At 40.1% G+C, this 19,924-nt stretch overlaps 1 protein-coding gene and 1 long non-coding RNA gene across 6 annotated transcripts in view; one reads left to right on the top strand and one right to left on the bottom strand.

Moving 5' to 3' along the window:
* DCC (DCC netrin 1 receptor) overlaps positions 1-19,924 on the bottom strand; it is an 845,500-nt gene that overhangs the window by 15,704 nt on the left and 809,872 nt on the right. The window lies entirely within an intron of this gene.
* On the top strand, positions 563-7,368 carry LOC147346299 (uncharacterized). The gene is made up of 2 exons (XR_015153541.1): positions 563-3,377; positions 4,590-7,368. It is a non-coding gene; the product is annotated as an uncharacterized LOC147346299 (long non-coding RNA).

Genomic DNA, 19,924 nt, shown 5'->3' with positions numbered 1-19,924 from the left:
ATCTACAATCCTTTTATATGTTTACTTTTCCTATTGCAATATTCCCCTTCCTTATAGACTCTTGCTGCTTTTCTATTTAGAGAATACCTTTCAGTATTTTATTTTATTTTTTATTTTATAACCAATATTGTATTGGTTATTGCCATATATCAACATGAATCCGCCACAGGTATACACGTGTTCCCCATCCTGAACCCTCCTCCCTCCCCATACCATCCCTCTATGCTCAGTATTGATGTATTCTTTGGTTTTTGCTTGTCTGAGAAATTTTCTCTCTCTCCTTCCTTTTATTCTAAATGTTAATCTTGCTGGGTAAGTATTTTAGGTTGTAGGTTTTTCCCATTCAGGACTTTGAGTATATCTAGCCACTTCTTTCTGGCCTATAAACTCTGTATAGATAAATCAGATGATATATTTATGGGGGGGGGGGCTTCACCTGTAATTTGTTTTTCTCTCACTGCCTTTAGGATTCTTGCTTTAATTTTTTCCATTTTAATTATATGTCTTAGTGTGGGTCTCTCTTCAAGCTCATCTTATTTTGGACCCTCTGTTCTTTCTGTAACTGGGCATCTTTTTTCCTTCTTTAAGGTCTGGGAAATTTTCAGCCATAATTTCTTTAAATACATTTTGATCTCATTTCCTCCTGCAATCCCTACTTATGGATAGATTGGCACCCTTTATATTGTCCCATAGATCTCTCTTTCATTGCTTTTTATTTGTCTTTCTGTCTGCTGCTGTGATTGTATAATTCGTTATTCTGTCTTCAAAATCACTTATTCATTCTTCTGCATTATTTAGTTTGGTACTTTTTGCCTGTAACTTGGTTTTCACGTCAGTAATTGACTTGTCTAATTTTGAATGGCTCATTATGGTTTCTAGATCCTTGTTACAGTGATCTGCATTTCTGTTGATAGTCCTTCTTAATTCCTTCAGTATTTTTATTACCTCCTTTTTGAACTCAGAGTCTGGTAGACTGCTGCTGCTAAGTCGCTTCAGTTGTGTCCGACTCTGTGTGACCCCAGAGACAGCAGCCCACGAGGCTCCCCGTCCCTGGGATTCTCCAGGCAAGAACACTGGAGTGGGTTGCCATTCCCTTTTCCAATGCATGAAAGTGAAAAGTGAAAGTGAAGTCGCTCAGTCGTGTCCAACTCTTAGCGACCCTGTGGACTGTGGCCCACCAGGCTCCTCCGTCCATGGGATTTTCCAGGCAAGAGTGCTGGAGTGGGGTGCCATTGCCTTCTCCCTGGTAGACTGGAGAGGTCTATTTCATATTTTAAAACGGGGGATTTGTCTTGTGTGGGTTTTTTTTTTTTAATTGGAATGGTTCCTCTGCTTTTTCATTTCATATTTCTCTGATTCTGTTGATTTAGGATAAACAGTTTTCTACTGTGGTTTTGAAGGGCTGTTTTTATATGGGAGTGCCCTTGTATAGCCTGAGTCCAATATTTTTGGCTCAAGAGGGCTGTTTTTGGTATGGATGCTTGCCATTTCTTTCCTTAGGTTGTGCTGGCCCTGGATAAAGTGTGTGTTGCTGTGACCAGAGCCTTCAGCGGATGTGGGGTGAGGCCTTCTCTTTGCTCTGTGGTTGTCACAGCACTTTCAGTGGCAGGGTCTGCTCCCCAGTTGTTGGAATAGAAGCCCACAGGCCCAAGTTTAACCAGTGGTATCAGTAGTAGGACTAGAGCACTCCACTGGGAAGGAGGTGTGTATTCCTTCCCGGGAACTGTCCAAGGACATGTACTCTGTGACATCGCCTGCCACCTAGTGCGGGCACCCACAGAGTACACTGTTGCTGACACCATCCTTGGATCAACCTCCGCCTGGGGAGCAACAGTAAGTAATCAGCTCGGATGTCCCCCCAAGCACTGTGCTCACAGAGCTGCCAGTGTGAGTTTGCTGGCATAGTGCACCAGCACCCATTGTGGGATTACCAGGAATCGCTCGGTAGTCATTCAAGCGATGGCAACCTACCTGTGCTTGCATGTTTCCAGAGCTTGTGGCAGTGGAGTAGCGCCCACTGTGAGCACACTGAAGTGAGGCTGCTGCGCCCACTGTGAGCACACTGAAGTGAGGCTGCTGCGATGGGCCCACAAACCTCCCACTGGGCACGTGTTGACGATGCGGCTCTTACGGAGGATGCAGCCTCCATCCTACTGCATTCCAGTTGTGGCCTAGACCACACTCCAGGCCCTTCAGGCTGCCTCTCTGCAGCCAAACCAAGTCCTTTCCCTGGGTCTGGCTACTCAAGTCTGAGTTTCAGAACCCAGGCACTGGGCACCCAGCAGACATGTGTCTGGGGCTGGGGAGTCAGTGAGGTGGCAAGGACCTTCTGTGCTACTGCCCTTTCCTCTGATTCTCCCACTCTGTCCCAGCTGACTTCCCAGCCAGAGAAGAAGATTCCTAGCATGAGGGAATGTTTCCCGTTTCGTAACTCCCTGCCAGGTATGGGGTCCCATTTCTTTTTTCCCCACTTCATCCTATCCAGTTACATGGTCATCTCTTTCTTGTAGCTTTGGTTGTATGAGATCTTCTGCCAACATTCAGTAAGTATTCTGTTAGAATTGTTCCAAATATAGATATATTTCTGAAGGATTTGTAGGAAGAGGTGAGCTCCACATCCTAGTCTCCCATATTGATCTCTGCCTAAATTTCAGTTTTTAAGTAATTATTTTGAAAAGTTTACATTTTAACCCTTAACACATGCAACATGAATTAACACAAATCAATTCACTTTAGCATAGAGATATATACAAAGAGAGTTACACACAAAAGAAGTAAATAGTATAGGTTTAGCCTAGTATGCAGAAAATTGAATCAAGCCTGTCCCTATTGTATACTGGGAAATATATTTAAGAATAAAAATTATTTAACTACTTTTTTGGTAGTTTTACACAGAGAAATTATAGTTCTCACTATTAAAATACATTCTAATGGAGTATTTTCTGCCAGGGATTCTAATGATTTGGGCAGGTCTACGCAGAGAGTCGGACATGACTGAGCGACTGAACTGAACGATGTATTATAGTGCATCTGAAGCATTAGTATTATTATAATAAGATGCAGACATGCCTAAAGAGTACCATAGCTCAAACTCATTAGAAGATAATTATAATAATTGATTATCTCTAGTGTCCAGGCAACAGTTTTACACCTGCTGAGTGTTGAATAACAGGCAAGACACTGTGCATTTTACAAAAGGAATCAAAGACATTGCCTAGTGTTTAAACCTCATATGACACTCTTTTCTCAAGCAATATTCACAGATGCAAAGAAGTTTAGAACGCTGGAACCTCGACGGCCCCTTGGAGTTCAACTAGTGCCCTTCCCATTATTTTGCTGAAGATAACACTGAGGTCCCTGAAGATCAAGAGGTCAAGGTAGAATCTAATTTCAATAACATTCCAGTACAAGAGAAGAATTTAAAGGGTCTCTAGAGTTCAGTATTAGCACTTTATCTGGCATATTATATGGCCTAATTTTTTTCTTTTTCCTGAATGGGGAATTAAAGAGTATGAGAAAAATTTTCCAGGAGAGATTTATCAACAGCCAATAAGACAACTTTGGTCTTAAGAGTGCCCTTTAGTAAAGCGGAACAAATGTTTAAAGCAAAGATTTCCATGAATAGATTTCCATGGATAGCGGACACACTTGCTTTTGGATGTGCATTAACTCTGTCCCTGTGCTATATACACTTGTATTTGGGTAGATTCAGTATTTTATACTCTGAATCTCAAATGTTTTGGCTCGGAAACTTTTCTTCCCCTATTCCCTCACTGTGTATTCCTGGCTCTTGATTTTCTAGTCTGCATCTTTATTCTTCTGAAGAACTATGAGGCATGCCTTTATCGCTTCATGCTTGAGACCTTACCTGTGGCTCTTCCAAAGGCTTCATTCTGAATCTATTTTCTATACCACTTAAACCAAGCAAACTTCTTCCTATAAAACAAGCAGTCTTGTGGCACAGACAGTGATGGAGTAGTGGCACCTGGCGTTTGGATTAGTAGGTGATGTCTGAGAGCTCAGTCCAATCTGAACAGGACTCTAGGAACCATCTTGCAGCCTCTCACCTGCTGATGGACTGTGGGTGTTGCTCGGTGATTTATCCTAAGTCCATTCATCCTCATTTCCTTCTGTATTTTCAACATAGTCATTTAAACTGCAGATGGGCTTTGTCACACTTCCTCTGTTGCTATCTGCGTTTTGGTACACTGTGCTTATACACCAGTTTAAAAGCCAACTATGTTCTTGCAGTCTTGCCTGATCCCCCATCTTTCAGTACTCTTTCTATATGATGAGTTATTTTAAGGCATGATAGCCTTTGCCTTGCCTGATGGTGTTCTGACACACTAGAAGACAATCATACCCTCCCAGAGAACTAGAGAAAACAGTAGCAATTAGAAAAAGCATTTACTTCAGGGTATTAAACTCCTGTTCTGCAGTGTCAAGAAATGATAGGATTTTTGACAGATTTTCCTATTGTAGATCTAGGGAGAAGACTTTGCTTCATATTTACTTATTCACTTTGGAGAACTGCAATTATGCTCATAATTAGTTTAACATAAATTTAATAACATTTCTCTTAATTTCAGTGAAGTTTTTCTGAGTCTTATCAGAGTAATATATCGAAGGAAAAGAAAATGGGCCAGCAGCCAAGAGGTCGGATAGAAAGACCCAGAGCTCACCTCCTCTCATGAGCACACCAAAGTCACAACTATCTGCAGGACAACCACTGATGAAAAAGAACCTCCCAGAAAAGATTTTTCACAACTGGACATAAAGGAAGAACCACAGTGAGACAGGTAGGACGGGTAGAGTCATGATATAATCAAACCCCATACCCTCGGGCAGGCAACCCACACACTGGAGAACAGTGCTGTAGAGGTTCTCCCACAACAGTGAGAATTCCAAGCCGCTGGTTGGGCTCCCCAGCCTGGAAGTCCTGTATCAAGAAGATAAGCGCCCAAAGCATGTGACTTTGAAGGCCAGGGGAAATAGAGACTTCACTCTTACAGGGCACATGCAAAATCTGACACATACCAGAACCCAGGGCAAAGCAGTGGCTTTCATAGGAGCCTGGGCCAGACCTACCTACTGGTCTTGGAAAGCCTCCTGGGGAGGTGGCTGCCACTCACCCTGGATACGTGATACTGGTAACAGCCATATTTGGGGAAATTCTATGATGTGAACACTGCTCCTGGCATCTTGGCTCATCGGCCCCAAGACTTAGCACCATCCAAAAGCTGAAGATGCCAGTGCTGAGAAATTTCATGCCAAACAACTAACAGGCTGGGGACACAGCCCCACTCACCAGCAGACTGCTACTGCTGCTAAGTCGCTTCAGTCGTGCCCGACTCTTAGCGACCCCATGGACAGCAGCCTACCAGGCTCCTCCGTCCACGAGATTTTCCAGGCAAGAGTACCGGAGTGGGGTGACATCACAGACAGAATGTCTAAAATCTTCCTGAGCCCTCAGCCATCTCTGGACAAGCCCTAGACATGACTCTGGACAACAGAGGGCCAAGACCCAGCTCTTCTCTCTGTGGGCAGGCACCAGGTCTGCCCTCCAGAAAGCCTGCACTAGCTTCTAGACATGCTCCATCAGACCTACCCTGAAAACTATGATCCTGTGGATCCAGGCCAACGCAAGCTGAAAAATCCCCAAGTGTGGAAAAAGAAAGAGTCACCCAAGTCCAAGAAGCACAAAGTCCCACATAGCAACTTTCGTGTGTAACTCAGAGGAACACACCAAGACATACTACTTTAAATGACAAAAAGAGACTATTAAAGGCAGCAAATGGAAAGCAAAAACCTGCAACCAAGAGTCCAGCACCACTAAGCCAACTTTACAACAAATTGTAAAGGAACTTCTCTAGGTGAAAAAAGAAAAGCCCACAACTAGAAATAAGAAAATTATGAAACAGAAAAGCTCACTGGTAAAGACAGGAAATCATCCACATACAAAGTTACTAGGGAGATTAAAAGACAAAGATAGCATCTATATCCACAATAAGAGGTTAAGGGATACATAAAACAATTTGAAGTAAAATATGATATCAAAAATTAATTATCAGGAAGGAGAACACCTAAGCAGGGTTTTTAAAATACATTTGAAATGAAGGGATCAAGCAAATACACTTATACACGTACATTGTTGTTGTTTAGCCAGTAAGTCATGTCTGTAGCCCACCCCATGGGCTTTGTGACCCCATGGACTGTAGCCCACCGGGCTCCTCTGTCCATGGGATTCTCCAGGCAAGAATACTGGAGTGGGTTGCCATTTCCTCCTCCAGGGGATCTTCCCGACCCAGGGATCAAACCACACCTCCTGTATTGCAGGCAGATTCTTTACTGTTGAGCCACCAGGGAAGACCACACGCATAATACACATATATACATACACACATTGTTGTTAAGTAGCTAAATCATGTACCACTCTTTGTGATCCCATGGACTGTAGCACATATATATGTATTTATATCTACACATAGACTGCTACACAAAATCCTCATAGTAAGCACAAACCAAAAATTTAGAACTACATGCAAAATGGAATCCAAACACAATGCTAAAGATAGTCATATAATCGAGGGCAAAATAAGAAAGGGAATAAAAAAGACCTACAAAAACAAATCCGAAATAACAAAATGGCAATAAGAACATACATATTGATAGTTACCTTAAATGGTCTGAATGTTCCAAACAAAAGACATAGACTGGCTAAATGGATATGAAAACAAGACCCATATATATGCTGCCTACAAGACACTCACTTCAGATCCAGGGACATATTCATACTGCGGGGATGGAAAAGGGTATTCCACACGAATGGAAATCAGAAGAAAAAGTAGCGATATTTATATCAGACAAAATAGATTTTAAAGACTGCTACAAGAGACAAAAATATACACTACATAATAATCAAGGAATCAGTATAAGAAGGTGATATAACAGTTGTAAATATATGTATACCCAATACATGAGCACCAAAATATATGAGGCAAATATTAATAGACAGAAGATTAATAGTAACAATAATAGGAGACTTTAATATCATATCAATGGGCAGATTGATCATCCACACAGGAAAACAACATGTAAACACAGTTGAACACATTAAACCAAATGGGCTTAACTAATATTTATAGAACATTCCATCCAAAAGCTGAAGAATACACATTATTCAGGATAAATCACATGCCAGGATATAAAACAAACCTCAGTAAATTTAACAAAGTTGAATTGTTCTATCAAATGTCTTTTCTAACTATAATAAGACTAGGAATTAACTACAAGGAAAAATGCCAAAAATACAAACATGTGGAGGCTAAAATAATATGCTACTAGACAACCCATGGACCACTGAAGAAATCAAAGAGGAAATGAAAATGACGAGAGAAATGAAAACAACAATCCAAAACCTACGAAATGCAGCAAAAGCAGTTCTCAGAGGGAAGTTTATACTGATACAGAATACCTCAGGAAACAAGTCTCATATAAACAACCTAACCTGACACCTAAAGAACTAGGTAAAGAACAAACAAAGTCCAAAGTTAGTAGAGGAAAATAAGTCATAAAAATCAGAGCAGAGATAGATGAAATAGGCTTTAAAACACAGTAGGCCAAAAAATCAATGAAAATAATGAGTTGGTTCTTTGGAAGAATAAACTTGATAAATTAGACATATCAAGAGAAAAGGGAGATAACCCAAGTCAATAAAATTGGAAATGAAAAAAAGTTGCAACTAACACCACAGAAATACAAACGATCTTAAGAAACTAACAGAAACAACTGCTGCTGCTGCTAAGTTGCTTCATTCGTGTCCGACTCTGTGCAACCCCACAGACGGCAGCCCACCAGGCTCCCCCATCCCTGGGATTCTCCAGGCAAGAACACTGGAGTGGGTTGCCATTTCCTTCTCCAGTGCATGAAAGTGAAAAGTGAAAGTGAAGTCGCTCAGTCGTGTCCAACTCTTAGTGACACCATGGACTGTAGCCTATCAGGCTCCTCCATCCATGGGATTCTCCGGGCAAGAGTACTGGAGTGGGCTGCCATTGCCCTCTCCGCAGAAACAACTAAATGCCAATAAAATGAACAAATTCTTATAAAGGTACAATCTTGCAAGACTGAATGAGGAAGAAATAGAAAATATGAACAGAGCAAATATAAGTACTAAAATCCTATTAGTAATTAAAAACTCCCGATAAACTGAAGTCCAAGACCGGATGGCTTCACAGGTGAACTCTACCAAACATTTAGGTAAGAGTTATCACATCCTTCTGAAACTATTTCAAAAAATCACAGAGGAAGCAATACTTATGAACTTTTTCTGTAAGACTAGCATCACTATGGGAGAAGGTGATGGCACCCCACCCCAATACTCTTGCCTGGAAAATCCCATGGATGGAGGAGCCTGGTGGGCTGCAGTCCATGGGGTCGCAAAGAGTCAGACACGACTGAGTGGCTTCACTTTCACTTTCATGCATTGGAGAAGGAAATGGCAACCCACTCCAGTGTTCTTACCTGGAGAATCCCAGGGACAGGGGAGCCTGGTGGGCTGCCGTCTATGGGGTCGCACAGAGTCGGACACAAGTGAAGCGACTTAGGAGCAGCATCACTATGATACCAAAACCAGGAAATATATCACAAAAAAGAAAGTTATAGACCAGTATCACTGATGAACACAGATGCAAAAACCCTCAATAAAATATTAGAATTGAACAATATATTGTGCCGGCCAAAAAGTTCATTTGGGCCCTTCCTCTTCTACCAAAAGACTCATACACCGTGATCAAAGTGGGATTTATCTCAGGAATGCAATGATCTTCCAATACCTGTAAATCAGTGTGATACACTGCATTAACAAATTGAAGAATAAAAATCATGTGATCATCTCAGCAGATGTAGAAAAAGCTTTTGCAAAAAGTTCAACATCCCTTTATAATAAACTCTCCAGAAAAAAGAGCACAGAGGGAGCAGAATGTCCATAATAAAGATCATACATGGCAAACACATAGCTAAAATCATACTCAATATTGAAACACTGAAAGTATTTCCTCTGTGATCAAGGACAACAAGGATGCCCATTTTTGCCATTTGTATTCAATGTAGTTTTGGAGGTCCAAGCACAGCAATCAGAGAGTACAAAGAAATAAAAGGAACCCAAGTTGCAAACCAAGATGTAAAACCATCACTGTTTGGAGATGACATGGTACTGTACATAGACAATCCTAAAGATATCACCAAAAAACTACTAGAGCTCATCCATGAATTCAGTAAACTTGCAGGATACAAAATTAGTGTGCAAACATCTGTTGCATTTCTATACACTAACAATGAAGTACCAGAAATAGAAATAAAAGAAATAGTGACACTTAATATTGCATTTAAAAGAGTAAAATACCGAGGAGTAAACCTACCTGAGAATGCTCAAAACCTGTGCTCTGAAAACTGTAAGACTTTGATGAGAAAGAAATTGAAGACAACACAATCAGGTGAAAAGATATATTGTTTTCTTGGATTAGAAGAATCAAAACTATTAAATGACCATTTTACCTACAGCAGTCTGCAGAGTCAATACAATCCCTATCAAATTACCAAAAGTATTTTTCACAAAAATGGAACAAATAATTTTGAAATTTGTATGGAAACACAAAAGACTCTGAATTGCCAGAACAATTTTGAGAAAGAAGAATAGTGCTGGAGGAATTATATTTCTGACTTCAGACTATATTAAAAAGCCACAGTCATCAAAACAGTATGGTACTGGCATGAGCGTGTGTGCGCGCAGACACACACACACACACACACACACACACACACACACACACTCAAAACAGACACAGAGACACAGATCAATGGGACAGGACAGACAGCCTGGAAACAAAGCCACTCACTTATGGTCAATTAATCTACAACAAAATAGGCAAGAATATACAATGGAGAAAATACAGTCTCTTCAATAAGTGGTTTTAGGAGAACAGGACAGCTACATGTAAAAGAATGAAATTAGACATTCTCTAACACCACATACAAAAGTAAACTCAGACTGGATTAAATACCTAAATGTACAACTATATACCATAGAGCTCCTAGAGGAAAACATAAGCAGAACACTCTTTGACCTAAATCCATATTTTATATCTCCTAAATCAAATGATATAAAAGCAAAAATAAACAAATGGGACCTAATCAAACTTACAAGCTTTTGCCCAGCAAAGGAAACCATCCACAAAATGAAAAGGCAAGGTACCGAATGGCAGAAAATATTTGTAAGTGATATGACCAATAATAGATCAATATCCAACATATACAAACAGTTTTTAAAACTCAACATCACAAAAGCAACTTGATTAAAAAATGGTCAATAAAACAAAATAGACATTTTTTCCAAAAAGGATATGCAGATGGCTACAACCATGTGAAAAGTCGCTTGACATTGCTAATAATCAGTGAAATGCAGTCAAAACCACAATAAAATGACATCTCAAACTTGTCGGAATGGCTATCATCAAAAATAATACAAATAACAAATGTTGGTGAGGACATGGAGGAAAGGGAACTCTTGTACTCTGGGGTGGGTATGTAAGGTGGTGCAGCCACTGTGGAAAACAGTATGAGAGGTTCCTCAAAAAACTAAAAATTGAACCACTGTATAACCCAGGAATTCCATTACATTTCTGGGTATATATATCAGAAAAAAAAACTAATTCAAAAAGAAGTGTACACCCCAGTGTTCATAGGGGCATTATTTACAATTGCCAAGGAAGTCATCCACAGATGAATGGATGAAGATACACACACACACACACACACACATTACTACTCAGCCATAAACAAGAATAAAATTTGCAGCCACACGGATAAACTTGGAGGGCAATATGCTAAGTGAAATAAATTGTAGACAAATACTGTTTGACATCACTTATATATGGAATATAAAAATGTCACCACACTAGTGAGTACAACAGAAAAGAAGCAGACTCAGAGACACAATGTTTTACCAGAGGGGAGAGGTGGGGAGGGGCAGTATAGGGTGGAGGTATGGGAGCTACAATCCACTGGGCATAAGACAGGCTCAAGGATGTATTTTACAATATGCGGAATATTGCCAATATTCTCTAATAACTGTAAATGGAAAGTAACCTTTAAATATTGTATAAAAATTTTATAAATTTTTTGAAAAATAATAATAAAGAAAAATCAAAGAACTCTCTTCATGGCTCCCAGATGCTAATTTCATATAATTTTAGCCTGGCAGTCAAGATGCTCTGTGATCACTCCCCAAAATGAAGAATGCTTTTGAGAATGTGATAAAGAAAACCCATGTTCATTTCGGAGCTGAAGGTGAGCAAAACTGAGGAGGGAGAACAGGACAAAAGGTTTCTGATTTCCTGTATTATTTTTCCCCTGTGATAGTAAAATGTGTGTTAACTACACAAGGAATTCCAAGCACAGAATGAGTGCTCAAGTACATACCCAAATACCGAGGGAGAATCCCAGCCTGGGGCTTAGGAGAGCCATTCTTTGTAGTTTTGTGACTTTTACCCCATAGCCTAATTTCTTTGGTCTTGGTCATTTTAATTTATATAAAGGTTAAACAATTTTATCTTTTAGCTATTAGCTGTAAAAATTATATGAGAAAGTATTCTGTGAAGTGAAAGTGTTAGTCACTCAGTCATGTCTGACTCTCTGCAACCCCATGGGCTTAGCCCACCAGGCTTCTCTGTTCATGGAATTCTCCAGGCAGGAATATAGGAGTGGGTAGCTATTCCCTCTCCAGGGCATCTTCCCCACCCAGGGATCGAATCCAGGTCTCCTGTGTTGCAGGCAGATTCTTTACTGTCTGAACCACCAGGGAAGCTATTCTACCTATTACTTAACTTTACTAAGTATTATAAGTATTCTACCTATATATTTCATTTTTTGGGATGTTTTGGCTATTAAGATTTAGGAAGTGTAGCTAATTCTCTGGTAAAAATGAATCTAAAGAAATATCTAGCAAGTGAATCATTAACTCATGAGTTATGATAATTGGATTTTAAATTGGTTCTCTCTATAGAAAAATGTTCTATCATTTTCTCTTAAAGTTATTAATGAAAAACCGTAACAATAATTATGGTTGTTTTGCTTTTTTATTTCAGACTAACATCAGACAGTTCAACCTAAAATAAGCAATATCAAATTACTATGTGTTTAAATGATCCATGATTAATTGAAAAATTAAAATTTACAGATGCTTAGTCTGCAATAGCTGTAGTTTTCCCTCCTCCCCAGGGTGCCTGTTGGAGAAGTGTTTCAGGCGACCCTTAGGTGAAACACATGATGCTGATATGATAAATAAATGAATTTACACTGATACACAGCTAATTAAGTGAGCACAGCTTTGGTTTTAATACTGGTCTCCCCAGAGCGACCCAGTGAGTCGGGGGAAATGTGAAGGATGCTGGTGTTTTGAGATGGGCCTGCACATCAGGTGGAGATGAGCCGCCTCAGCAGGAATTTACTGTTTTAAGTTTTATTTTCACAGTGCAGTTATTAAACATTTCATTTGCTCATAAGGTACATAATGTATGACTGCCAGGTGCAGACTCCTGTTAGCACCTCCCTGCAGAGGGCTCTCCTGGGTAAAACAGTTCTTGGTGAGAAACATTAGACTAAGCTGCAGCAGGAGTGAACTGTACAGACTCAGCTGGGTCAAATCAGAGGCTGATGCGCAGCATGATTCTGATTTCAATATTAATTTTTACATCCTTATTTACATTCTCCTATTTCCTATCTCATTTTCCACTCCTTCACCCTTACGAGTAAGGTTAAAATGGGTAGCTTTGCAGAGGCCTGAGTTCTTATCTCCACTTTGTCTCACCTCTTCTGTGATACGAGACACACAAAGGAGCTTCTCTTGGTCTAGTTTCCACATGAACCATAATGTTATTCTAACATGTGCTCATTAAAATGTAACTGCCCCGTGCACAGGTTGTTTGGGGGAATATAAAAGTGTCATACAGATGTACACACTTCTCACATGCAAGGAGTTTTTGAGGTTATAGAAGAAATACGACATATGTAAATCGAAAACTTTGTGTAATACTCCCTACCTTTTCATGTTCACAAAATACTGAAAAGAGAGTAACTGTATTTACCTAGATGCAATAGCTTCAGGCATTCTTCAGAAGGGATAAAATTTCAAACGTGAAATTTTGGCATCGATCTTAAACATTTGGTTTACTATGTGTATTACATTTAAAGGGGGATAAACATTTAAGTACCACTTCTGGGAATAGAAGCTTTGTGTTATTCCAACCTGCCTGTTCCTCCTCTAAGATAAATAAAACATTGAGGCTGTGTTAAGGAGGGGCTTCTACCAACCTGACTACCGTTCTTTACTCCTCCCCATTAAGAAGTAAGGGGAACTACTCTAGGAACAAGTAAGCTGACTTTCATTGGGCCGCCACTCTGTGGAATGTGGGAAGGTACAATTAATGAACTAATGGTCACTATTCAAGTTTTTAGACCTTGTGTATGCTGGGACACAGGCAGTCCCCACCCTTTCTGGCACCAGGGACTGGTTTCATGGAAAACAATTTTTCCACAGTCTGGGGTGGGGAGGGGATGGTTTGGGATGACTCATGGACATTAGGACTTCCCTGGTGGCTCAGACAGCAAAGCATTTGCCTACAATGCAGGAGACCTGGGTTTGATCCCTGTGTCGGGAAGATCCTCTGGAGAAGGCAATGGCAACTCACTCCAGTACTCTTGCCTGGGGAATCCCATGGACAGAGGAGCCTGATAAGCTACAGTCCATGGGATCGCAAAGAGTTGGACACGACAGAGCGATTTTCTTTATTTTCTTCATGTACATTTATCATGCACTTTATTTCTATTAATATTATTATTACATCAGCTCCACCTCAGATCATCAGACTTTAGATCCTGGAGGTTGGGGACCCCTGGCATAGAGGACCCCAAACTTTCTCTCCCTAAAATTTCCAAAGGCTGCATTTGTTAAGCAAACAAGACACAGTCAGCCTCTAGCAGGGTAGACAGCCGTCTCTCTGTTCTAGTTCACTGCTGGTGATCCCAACAGTCCTGCAGTCAAGGAAGAATAAGCCTCCCAGCTACTTCCACCCACATATTCCAGAGGGTCATGATTCTTTGGGATACTTGATTCTCATTTGGTTATCAGCATTTTTTCCTTTTTTATTTCCATGAACTGGAACCCAAAGAGGAAAAGAGCAAAACCTAGGTATCTTCTCTCCCAAAGGCACATAACTTGCAAGAAAACTTTTTTTTGCCTAAATTGTCTAATACGCTCTTTAAAATAAACCCTTCAAAACATCTTACTGCTCACGTCATGAAGATAGAAAAGTCAAAGTTCAAAGAAGATAAGGAATTTGCTCAAAGCTATTCAGCTGGTAAATGGGGGTTGACTACTATTTTTTAAAGTATGTGTTCTTTCTTAGACAAAAAAAAAAATACAAATATAATTCTACCAAGTAGGCTTTGACGGAGAGCAAGACATTGTTCGCTTTGGAAAGGAGAGAGTGAGAATGGAAGAAAATGAGAGAAAACAGCAGTGACTGTGTGGGATGGTGGTAGTGGGTGACAGAAGAGAGAATACATTAACAAGCTCTTGCTCTTTTTGCCTTCACCCCAGGGAAGATCCCCCTGGAGAAGGGAATGGCAACCCACTCCAGTATTCTTGCCTGGAGAATCCCATGGACAGAGGAGCCTGGAGAGCTACAGTCCATGGGGTTGCAAAGAGTCAGACACGACTGAGCACCTAACACTTCACTTCAACAAAGAAGATATTCTACATCCAAAGACATAACGAGGAAACCCAACAAGACAGTAAGAGAGGCACACTAGCAATATCATCAAATCCTACCTGGGTGGGTGAGCCACAAACCAGAGAATAATTAACAGAAATTCTCTCACAATAGTGAGAGTTCTCAGCCTCAGCACAGACCACCCCCCAACCTCCCGCCCCAGGCGGAGGTTCTGGTAATGGGAGGAGGAGCCCCAGAGCATCTGGCTTTGAAGGGCAGCAGGGCTTGATTGCAGCCGCTCTACCAGACTTTGGGAAAGAGAAACTCCGTTTGTGGAGGGCACACACAAGGTCTCATGTTCACCAGGACCCAAGGCAAAAGCAGTGACTTCGTAGGAGCCGGGGCAAGACCTACCTGCTGCCCTTTGGGGGATCTCCTGGGGAGGCAGGGGGTGGCTGTGGCTCTCTCTGAGGTCATAAAAGCTAGTGATGGAAATACCAGGGAGTGTTCATCTACCTGAACTCCTGCTGGTAGCAGACGTCTTGCTTGAGTAAGAAGTGCCAGGACCTGGCCCCACCCAAAAGGCTGCAGGCTCTAGCACTGGGATACCACAATCCAAACAAGCATCAGGGTAGAAACATATCCCTGTGCATCAGGCTACCTAAAGATTTACTAAGCCCACACCCACCTCTAGGCACGCCCTTTGACATGGCTGCCTACCAGAGGGATAAGAACTGGCTCCTCCCACCAGTGGGCAGGCACAGTCCTTCCTGCCAGGAACCCTGCACAAGCTCGCAGGTCAGAACCTACCCTGGAACCAGCTGGTCTCTGGCCCTTGGGTGATGAGAGGTGAGTGTACTGCTGGGGCATACAGGACATCTGCTGCAGAGGGCACTTCTCCAAGGTTGAGAAACATAACTTACCTTGACATACATATACATACAAATAGAAATTTAGATAAAATGAGATGGTAGAGAAATATACTCTAGATGAAGGAACAAGATAAAACTCCAGAAGCAAAACTGAGTGACATGGAGACAGGCAATCTACTTGAGAAATAATTCAGAGTAATGATTGTAAACATGATCCAAAGTCTTGGGGAAAGTATGGGTGCACAGAGTGGGAAGTTACAAAAAATTTTTAATAAAGAGTTAGAAAATATAAAAGGCAGCCTAATGCAGTTAAAGAATACAATAACTGAAATGAAAAATACACTGGAAAGAATCAATTGTAAAGGATGCATAAAAATGGATCAGTGAGCTGGAGGACAGAGTGGTGGAAATCACTGCTATGGAACAGAAATAAAAAAAAGAATCCAAAAATAGAGGACAGTTTAAGAAATGTCTGGGGCCACATCAAAGACACCAACACTCGCATTTAGGAGTCCCAGAAGGAGAGAGAGGAAAAGGCCGGAGAAAATATTTGAACAAATAATAGCTGAAAGTTAACATGGGAAAGAAAAACAATCACCCAAGTCCAGGAAGTACAGAGTCCCATCTAGGATTCACCCAAGAAGGGATCTGCAAATGAATCTGCAAATTAATCTGTGTGATATACCGCATTAACAAACTGAGGAATAAAAACCATATGACCATATCAATAGATGCAGAAAAAGCTTTTGATAAAATTTAATATCTACGATAAAGACTCACCAGAAATTGGGCATAGAGGGAACCGGACTCAACATAATAAAGGCCATAGATTACAAAACTACAGCTAAGATCATAGTCAGCAGTGAAAGGCTTGAAAGCATTTTCTCTAAGATCAGAAACAACATGAGGATGTGCATTTCGCCACCTTTATTAACATCGTTTTGGAAGTCCTAGAGAAAATGGGAAAAAAAGGAATCCAAATAGGAAAAGTAAAGAGAATAGTCATTGTTTGCAGATGACATGATACTACATATAAAAAATCCTAAAGATGCCACTAGAAAACTACCAGAGCTCATCAATGAATTTGGTGAACTTGCAGGATACAAAATTAATGCATACAAATCTGGTGCATTTCTAAACACTACGAACAAAAGATCAGAAAGAGAAAGTAAGGAAACAATCCCATTTACCATTGCATCAAAAAGACTACAATAACTAGCTGTCCTGCCTGAGGAGGCAAAAAGCTATACTTAGAAAACTATGAGACATTAATGAAGGAAATTAAAGATGGCAAAATCAGATGTTAAGATATACCATCTTTCTGGAGTAGAGGAATCAATTTTGTTAAAAGGACCACAAAACCCAAGGCCATCTACAGAGTCAATGCAATCCTTAGCAAATTATCAGTGGAATTTTTCAGAGATCTAGAACAAATTATTTTAAAATTTGTATGAAAATTCGATAGACTCTAAATAGCCAAAACAACCTCGCTAAAGATTAATAGTACTGGAGGACTTTTTTCCCCAAATTTCAGACTATATTAGAAAGCTAGTCATCAAAACAGTATGATGCTGGCACAAAAACAGACACAGAGGTAAATGGAAGAGTTTAGAAAGCCCAGAAATAAATTCACATACTTGTGGTCAATTTGTCTACTCAAAGGAGGCAAAAATATACAATGGAGAAAAAAAGTCTCTTCAATAAGCGGTGCTGAGAAAACAGGACAGCTACATGTAAAAGAATGAAATGAGAACAGTCTCCAACACCACGTCCGAAAAGAAACTCAAAATGGATCAAATATGTAAATGTAAGATCATATACCATAAAACTCCTAGAGGAAAACATAGGCAGAATATTCTTAGACATAAATTGCAGCAATATCATTTTGGATCTGTATTCTAGAGTAATGAAAACAAAAGCAAAAATAAACAAATGGCACCCAAGTAACCTTTAAAACGTATGCATAGCAAAGAAAACCGCACACAAAACAAAACAACAACCAGAATTGGAGAAAATCTTTGCAAACAATGTGACTGTCAAATAATTAAACTCCAAAATATATAAACAACTCAATATAAAAAAACAATCCAGTCAAAAAAATGAGCAGAAGGTTTAAATAGACATTTCTCCACAGAAGATATATAGATGGCCAAAGGAACATGAAAAGAAGCTCCATATTGTTAATTATTAGAGAAATTCATATCAAAACTACAATGAGGTATCATTTAATCTTAGATAGAATGGCCATCTTACCTCAGAATGGCCATCATCAAAAAGTCTACAAATAATAAATGCTGGAAAGGGTGTGACGAAAAAGGAATTCTTCAACATTGTTGACAGGAATGTAAAGTGAAACAGTCAGTATGGAGAACAGTATGGAGTTTGCTTAAAAAGTTAAAAATAGAGCTACCATATTATCCAGCAATCCCACTCCTCGGTATATGGAGAAAACCACGATTCAAAAAGATACATGTACCCCAATATTCATAGCACTATTTACAACAGCCAAGTCATGCACACAACCTACACATCCATTGACAGAAGAGTGGTTAAAGCTGTGGTACACACACAATGGAGTATTACTCAGCCCCCAAAAGAATGGATTAATGCCATTTGCAGCAACACAGACCTAGAGATTCTCATATTAAGCGAAGTAAGCCTGCAGAGAAAGATATCATATGATATCATTTATATGTGTAAAGTAAAAACAAATACAAATGAACTTATAGACAAAACAGAAATATACCCACAGACATAGAAAACAAATTTACCAAAGGGGAAAGATGGCTGGAGGGACAAAGTAGGCATATGGGATTAACAAATACACGGTTCTATACACGTAAAAGAGAGAAGCAACAGGACCTATGACAATGCAACGAGAATACTCAATATTTTGCAATGTGTAAGGTTAAGAATCTGAAGTATTATATATGTATGTGTATATTTTATATATATATAATTATATATACATATAATTATATAATCTGAATTACTTGGCTATGCACTGGAAACAAGATTTTAAATAACTATTTAATACAATAAAATTAAAGGAAAAATATAGTACATGGTTGGTATGGTTTGTCTTTGTTTGAGTAATGCTGAGGGTAAAGAGTGTCTTCAAATTTCTTTTCTCTTTTGTACTCCTTTCTTTCCGGATAGTTCTCCCCACACATGGCCCCCTTACTCTTCTTTCTGTGCACATCCAATGTGAGATACCAAGAGCCATCATACAGCCCTGCATCCTGACACATGATAGAAAATGACCCAATAATTCAACCAGTGACAAACTATTAACATTATTGTCTTTCTCTTGGGCTTGATTACATTTTAAAGGTAAATCACAAAAAGAACCATATAAGAGATTCTTTTCTACTAATAAGTTTTCAGTCATCATTGCAACTGAGCAGGGGAGATGTTGGAGAAGGACATGGCAACCCACTCCACTACTCTTGCCTGGAGAAGCCTATGGACAGAGGAGCCTGGTGCGCTGCTGTCCATGGGGTCGCACAGAGTCGGACATGACTGCAGTGACTTAGCATGCATGCATGCATTGGAGAAGGAAATGGCAACCCACTCTAGTATTGTTGCCTGGAGAATCCCAGGGATGGAGGAGCCTGGTGGGCTGCCGTCTATGGGGTTGCACAGAGTCGGACACTACTGCAGCGACTTGGCAGCAGCAGCAGGGGAGATGTTTGTGGTTTCTGAGATACCTCTCAAATCTGATATTGATATTTTTTCCATCTCCCTTTTTCCTCTAGACCAACATTTTTGGCACCAGGGACCAGCTTCATGGAAGACAATTTTTCCACGGACCGGGGTTGGGGGGATGGTTTGGGGATGATTCGAGAGCATTACATTTATTGTGAACTTTCTTTCTATTATTATTATAGCAGCTCTGCTTCAGATCATTAGGCATTAGATTCCAGAGGCTGGGGTCCCTTTGAACAACTACATAATAATCCAAAAGTAGTTCAATTCTTCCCTTGAGGAAATACCAAGTTCTAGTTGCTTCAATTATAAAGATATACCCTTTCCTAGTTCTACATATTTGTGGTCTATTGTACCTTCATACCTTTGCAAGCTGGAATCTTGGGCACATCAGAACCTACCCAGCAATAATTGAAGAAAACAGTCAAGTTTCCAAAATCCTGGAGGGGAGAAAGTGAAAACCTGTCTTGGAAAGATGAATTAAATATTGTCCCAGATAGCTTAGAATCCATAAAAATCCTTTATACAAGAGAGGTGTTTATTTTGCATTTTATAACGGATAAGGGAGAGCCTTACAGA

The sequence above is a fragment of the Bos grunniens genome, chromosome 24 (assembly GCF_055505025.1).
Source record: "Bos grunniens cultivar Pamir isolate PY7600 chromosome 24, Bosgru_T2T1.0, whole genome shotgun sequence".
NCBI lineage: Eukaryota > Metazoa > Chordata > Mammalia > Artiodactyla > Bovidae > Bos > Bos grunniens.
Note: the sequence above shows the minus strand (reverse complement) of the source record. Positions and strands in the feature narration are given on the sequence as shown.